The sequence below is a fragment of the Lolium rigidum genome, chromosome 4 (genome assembly GCF_022539505.1).
Source record: "Lolium rigidum isolate FL_2022 chromosome 4, APGP_CSIRO_Lrig_0.1, whole genome shotgun sequence".
NCBI lineage: Eukaryota > Viridiplantae > Streptophyta > Magnoliopsida > Poales > Poaceae > Lolium > Lolium rigidum.
This window is the reverse complement of record NC_061511.1, coordinates 19,686,786-19,692,972: the sequence shown is the minus strand read 5'-3', so window position 1 is coordinate 19,692,972 and position 6,187 is coordinate 19,686,786. Positions and strand designations below refer to the sequence as shown.

The 6,187-nt window shown below is 45.6% G+C and overlaps 1 long non-coding RNA gene across 4 annotated transcripts; it reads right to left on the bottom strand.

Moving 5' to 3' along the window:
• Nucleotides 1–404: 404 nt before the first annotated feature.
• LOC124708699 lies at nt 405–4,418 on the bottom strand. 4 transcript variants are annotated; one of them, XR_007005274.1, is made up of 7 exons: nt 4,338–4,418; nt 3,962–4,133; nt 3,617–3,751; nt 3,029–3,161; nt 2,178–2,307; nt 1,159–1,198; nt 405–782 (listed from the first exon to the last, which is right to left on the bottom strand). It is a non-coding gene; the product is annotated as an uncharacterized LOC124708699 (long non-coding RNA). The 4 variants fall into 4 exon arrangements; XR_007005272.1 differs by having other exon boundaries at nt 1,159–2,307; XR_007005273.1 differs by lacking the exon at nt 405–782 and having other exon boundaries at nt 997–1,198.
• Nucleotides 4,419–6,187: the final 1,769 nt, after the last annotated feature.

The window sequence follows — 6,187 nt, the reverse complement described above, 5'->3', positions numbered from 1 at the left end:
GTCATCAGTTGCAATATGAGTTAAAATTGAAAAAAAAAATCACCGGTAAGAATAGTTATGGCAAGAAAAGAGAATTCTCGGCTATATCACGAAGTGCCGTTGTGTAATTGTGTTTATGGCAGAGAATAGCGGTGGGAAAGCCAGCACTCAAGCTTGACTTTATCGAGCGGGAATGGTACAAGTACGGGCGGGAAAAGCAAATGCTAGCTCATGCGTATCCTGATGTGTGACCCTGCTGGAGCTCACCTACTGATATCGAAATGCATTTCATTTGATATATTCTCGTTGTGCAGTTTACAGGAGCCCAAAGAATAACCAGCAAGGTATCAGATTATATTCTTTACAAAAACAGTTTTAGTTAAGATAATTAATAAATGAGGTCAACGAGTAATTGTCTTGGGAAATTTCAGAATGACCTTGATTCTTTTTTGGACATATAGATCAGACAGAACCAGATTCACAAAAAAAAAGGTGCATACGGCACTAACGCGACTTCATACAGACAAGCCTACCCCTCCATCAAGAGTTCAACCAAACAGAAATAATATTACAACTCCAGGCCCTCTAAAGCAACTCTAAAGCAGAAATGGGCGCATAGACCAGTCGGCGAGGCTGTTCAGAGCAGATTACATGCATACACAAAGTGAAAGGATCAACCCAGATCCTTCCTTTCTAAACGTCACACGGCAGCAACATTGGAAGTGAAGGTCCAAATTCATGTATGAGAGCATGGAAAGCTCTCAATGGAGACATCAGTATCCTTCGCTCACAGGCTTCTAAACCTTGCAAGTAAGAAACATCATATATCAGTAACAGAAATAAAATGCAGCAGCATTGCGAATTAAATCAGTAGCACAAGAAGTGAGCTCAAAGCATGATACAAATAGGAGCTGAATCCATAGTACAGTATTAAAACATGATATAGATAATCCCACGTATATTTGTATGAGAAAGGAAGGGTATTTGAACACAGCAGCATGAGTATAAGGATTCAAGTACACACAGCACCAGTATTTGACAATCAAAACATATGTAACACTCCAGAGATCACAATAGATCAACAGTCCAAAATAACAGTCCTAGAAGCAGTTCGCATACAGTCCAATACAACCCAACATTCAATTTTCCGTTTCAGGAACGACTAGTGGGCTTCCAAACCTGACTCATGCATCAGGCAACCTCCTCGTATGCTCCCAGGCTTGCAGCAATCAAGGAAAATCAAATGTTAGTACAGGAAATGAGATGTAGTAGCCATTGTAAATTACAAGTGCATTCATAACAAGAAACGTAGATAGTAGTCATTAGTATAAGCTCTGACTATAGCCACCAAGACAACATTTCAATCAAGCTTACTGCCTTTGCTTTAATATAAAGCATTCATGCTTTCAGTGGGACAATCAAGTCAATGTTCCATGCCATAATTTACTCACAGGACGTATCTTCCATGTGCCAAAGAAAAGAATAAATATAAGACCCGGGACAAGAGTTTTTATGTCAAAAACTGTGTTGTCCTTCTGTACCATCATTGTCTTCGACTCTCTACTGAACATGAGTCAGTAGACATTTTAATGACACAATAACATTAAAATAAGAACAATTTACTGATAAGAGAGCAAACATAAAGCTCACACATTCGAACATAAAATTCTCTAGTAATGTTCTGTTTGAAAATACAAAGGGCTGAGCAGATCATAAATGTATTCATTACATACGCTAACTGTTGGCAATACATCTCCAGAATATTTCATTACAGAGCTTCAGAGGATAATTCTTATGAAACATCTAAGCATAGAGGACCTTGCAGGCTAGCTTACTAATCATGCAAAGAAGAATGCAAAAACAGGGGAGCAAACATCAAAGCTCCTCATACACACCCAGTCATAAAGCATACCATATATCGTAAAAAAGGAACATTTGTGTAGTTAATCCCAGGTGTAACCGTTCAAAGTGGCTATTTGGGCCCATACCAAATAGCAGGATTAACTTCCGGGCAAAATTAGCCGGATTTAGTAAAACTGTGGATTATATTATGAGCTGAATCATGTCTGGTAAAGCCAAATTAGCCATAAGAAGAAACCTGGCATGCATCAAGTACTGAGACAACTGTACCAGGTTTCAGAAGATAATAACTACCAAGGGCACCCAACAGCCAGCACTTCATATTAATGAGTACTTACATTCTCTCAAAGACCAGTGCCAGATCTTGGGCTCAAAAGCCATGGTATCACATTGCACGCACAGGAGAGTAAACAATGCAGAGGAAAAGAAGGCCACTACTGCCACTAGCCAAGATTCATCCCAGTCTGTCTGCAGAACCCATTAGAAAGTAAAGAAAGATTAAACATAGGCAATGAAATGGTAAACCTGGAATGAGCAATACCAAGCATCCATATCTTGGGTGCACTGATTATATAAGGAACATTACAACATGTATAGATCCATTTGTTTAGTTTATACAAGTTATAGCATGTTAACAGTACCTAGCATCTATATAATATGCAAGCACAATAAATATGGCAGCATGTTCTATACGACTCATGGACTGATGTGTACCACACCAAAAAAAAATCATGTGACAGCCCCTAAAGTTTCTTCTAATACATTCAATTAGTGTTTCACATGCAACCTGGTGTGATGTAGAATGCTCAAAAGCAACTCATATCTATAGTCCAGAAGGAAGGAATATCAGTAAAGAAAAACTAAAGCACGGAAGTGCTTTAGCCCTAGCATCTCCTCTACAAGAAAAAGGCAAGTCGTTTCACAGTGCTTGCATTTCAAAGACATTTTAGCTCTTAGAAAATACCACAACCTGAACTGTAGTATGTTCAACTGAAAAAGGGCATGTTGAAACAAGCAAAGCTCCAGCGTTAATTATGCAGACTCGGTACTAAACATTTCGAATATGTGGTCACAACAAAGCTTTTAGTACTTATGCACCACCAAAGTGGTTCGATTTAATTAAACTACAATCCCAACGCATTCTTCAGCCCATTCATGACAACATACAGGGTGGTGACAGAAGTGATACCTTCCTTGAAGACGAGGCCAGTCAGCGAGAGCAAAGTGTTGCGGCACCGACTACGGCACACAACCAGCGTGCAGGCCCACCAACTTCTCGCATGTCTCCAAGGCCGTGTGACCGGTGGCATACAGCTACGCCTCTGAATTCACCAACTCTGATATTAGTAAATATAATTAGTAACACGCCATGCATGGAGTTTATTTCTTAACTGGAAAAAAATAGAGCAGAAAGGATTGTGCAACAATACGTCATCATTTTATTTATCCTAGTTAGCATGTCATATATTTTGGTTTTGATAATCTGTAGCACAATATAGATGATTATACATTTCAAATACATTGTCAGATCAAACAGGTTTTAATTTGTTTTTGGAAATAATTCATGTCACAGCCCCTCAGTTTTATTACCTGGAACATATAATTAGTGTCTCACATGCAAAATCAACTCATATGTATTCAATGTAAACTCAAAGCTGAGTATTGTCACATGCAAATGCAGAGGTTTGCTGCTATGTAAGATATTTTATGATGGCACCATAAAAACAGAGTAAGCATACTGGTTATCAAGGTCCCAAGGATCATAGAGAAGACATACTGTGAAAGCAGCGATGCTGGGCCTTCCAACAGAATCGGGTTATCCCTTTTGACGGTGGCAGATGTACACTGCAATTGCAGGGCAGCACTCCTCATCGGTCACCCGCATGCTGTAGTTCACATCCTCGATGCAGTGCTACATGTATTATTGCACATCAATCAGTGAGATAATTGAGTTGAGAAACCTGTGTGTAAAAAATCTCTACATGATAGCAATGTAGAGATGTAAATAAAGCGACCGGCAAGCAATGTAAAGCTATTTGCAGATCACAAAAAAGCATCCTTTTTTTTTTTTTTTGCTTTGGCGCAGGTACAATGCAGTAACCATTGCACTCAATACTAGTACCTGGATTGCAGATCCACAGGCACAGGGGGCGGCGCCTCCTCCAGGCTGCACTTGTTGATGATGATGTTAGCTGCTGTTGCTGGTAAGTATTCAGTTACTATTCCTCCCTTGCGTTAGGGTAGGCTGATGCAGCAGCAGGTAAGAGACTTGGATGTCAATGAAAGCGGACACTCTGCTTGTGCATAGAAAGAGAAACAACCCAGTTAGACACATGGGAGCAGAATTAGTACTATTTATATAAATAAATAAAAAAAATAAGAAGCAGCAGTGTTCCTTGTTTGAACACTCGATGCAGCAAAGAGTGATTGGATTGGATTTGATTCGAATCGAATCGTTCTAGGGGTGGGTGTGGGTGAGAGCGTAGAGGTTTTCTCACCGGCGCTGCGGAGAGTCTGGTGTCGCGGGCATGTCCATGTGGTGTTGCCCATCGTCCCCTTGTACGAGATCTGGTGGGAATGGGAGTACAAGGAACGGGCGTGAGCAATGGAAGGAAGATGCGTGCTTTTTAGGAGGAGGAGGAGGAGGAGGAGGAGGAGGAGGAGGAGGAGGAGGAGAGGTAGTGACCGGAGGTGAGGCATGTGAGTGAGGGCGTAGATCTTGTGGCGGTAGAAGTGAAGCCCTCCATGGCGTTCGGCAACCATGGAGGCGGCCGGCCAGGAGAGCCATGGCCGGTGCATCGTCCGGCGAGTCCCCACCGGATCCGTTGCCGGAAGGCGAGCAGGGTAGGCGGCGTGGAGGAGGGAATCTGGCGGGCGGCGGGCGGCGGGAGGCGAGGTTGAGTGGGGGTCTGGCGGCGGGGGAGAATGTGCGAGGTTGGTTTAGGTTTGGATGGCGTGATTTCTTTGTCGTTCGATCCGGGTAGAGGTTTTGTCGGTGCGGCGTTGGATTGCTAGTTGCGTGTTTTCTGGGCGCGATCGGTGAGCTGGCAATGCGGGTACCAATGCAAGCTCGGGTTGTTGGGCCACCAAACAACGCCTGACGAATCCGGCCGACGATGGTGCCGACGCTGGCGACGAGAGTACCCGTACCCGTCCTCCTCCGAATACTCGTCATCTTCCGCGTCGTCTTGATGATGTTCATGCGCCAGCCACGATTCCACAATCTGCGTGACGCCCACGTCGCAGCGGATCACGATGCTGTCGTCGCGGATCAAATCCTCGCGGCGCCTCTCCAGATCCTCCCACTCGATGAACTCCTCGTGGCCGCACACTGTCCCTGCTTGCTCCTCGTTGACCATCACGCCGTTGTGGTACTGGGGTGGGACGCTGGTGAAGGAGCCTGTCTCGAAGGGGACTTCGTACGCGCGCGGGGACGCCGTCCTGGTCCAGCAGGCTCAACTTGTACCGGGCCTGGACCTGGAGGTGCTGATGGGTATGGTTGACGAGCTGGAGGTAGACGGAGATGGCGTTGGGTTTCGCGGCGGCGGCGCGGCCGTTAGGGTAGTAGTTGATTTGCCACGAGTGGCCGCCGACGGTGAGCTGTTGGGAGGATAGCTTCGGCCGGGAGGACCGTCTTGGTGTGCGAGTAGCCGTCGATCCGGAGCAGATGGAAACCGTTCACCGGCCTGGCCACGATGCTCGACGCCGACCGCGACAGACGACCATGGCCGGCGGCGGACATGGTTGAGTTTGGTTCGAACTACTACCTTGTTGAAACCTAGGGCTTGCTTGTTACAACAACGGCAACGCAGATCATGACACATATATAGAAGAATAAGATCCGTATCTAGGCCGAGGTCGGGCTCCCAGACAATATCGACTTTGTCTCCAAGAGACCAAGACTCATACTTCCTTCAATCAATCGACCCCTTAAAAAAGGCAGTCCATCTAGAACACACTACGATCTCCCAGTCAAAGGGACCAATCTGTCGAATCCCCTCCTTGGCAATCGATCGCTCGAGCGAGCGATTCTTGTCGGCGCGGAGCGCTCGCGCGGCAGCGCGAAGGCAATTCTCTTTTCGCCGCGTCACGCGTGTCACACTTATTTCTATTTTTGGTAACCGATCGACTTTCCCTTTTCGGCCCGTCGTTTTCGAATTATTTCGAATCGATTTGGTGTTCCCCTCCTTCCGCCCGTTATCCTCTCTCCCCTGTTCTCGTCCCATTCAGCCCTGACGAAGAGGGCGACGGCGATGGCGGAGTCGACGCTCCGATTCCTTGTGGCTAGTGCGCGACCTAGATTTCTCCTGCCCTCAGTTCACTAGCAAGGTCCAGTCGATTTCGGCGC